This window comes from Myotis brandtii, unplaced genomic scaffold (genome assembly GCF_000412655.1).
Source record: "Myotis brandtii unplaced genomic scaffold, ASM41265v1 scaffold600, whole genome shotgun sequence".
Taxonomy (NCBI): Eukaryota; Metazoa; Chordata; class Mammalia; order Chiroptera; family Vespertilionidae; genus Myotis; species Myotis brandtii.
The window spans coordinates 294588-294958 of record NW_005370273.1 but is presented as its reverse complement, the minus strand read 5'-3'; the positions used below and the strand labels follow the sequence as shown (position 1 = coordinate 294958).

Genomic DNA, 371 nt, shown 5'->3' with positions numbered 1-371 from the left:
CTCTCTCACACAGAAGGTCTCTCTCACACAGACGGTCTCTCTCCACACAGACGGTCTCTCTCCACACAGACCGTCTCTCTCACATAGACCGTCTCTCTCTACACAGAAGGTCTGCGGAGGGGACTCGGCACCGCCCCGGAGTCTAAGAGGAAAGAGCGCTGAACTCATTTCTATGGGCCTCACCGGCTGAGTCTCCCGTCTCCGCGTCCGTCCCTTCCCTTCGTGGGAGCCCGGAGGAAGGCAGGGCCTCCTCGGGACAAGATGGCGGCCGCGCGACGCTCTGGGCCTCCCCGCCACGTCTCGGTAGCCGGAAGTCCTGTGGGTCTCGCCAATCGGAAGCGGAAGTAAAGGGCAGTCGACTGTGGGGCTGG

The 371-nt window shown here is 62.8% G+C and overlaps 1 long non-coding RNA gene across 1 annotated transcript in view; it reads right to left on the bottom strand.

The window, feature by feature from the left end:
* LOC102246497 overlaps positions 1–371 on the bottom strand; it is an 11779-nt gene extending 11408 nt beyond the window's left edge. Inside the window, exon 1 of the long non-coding RNA XR_314329.2 lies at positions 184–371. This is a non-coding gene — a long non-coding RNA (uncharacterized LOC102246497). The remainder of the gene's footprint in view (positions 1–183) is intronic.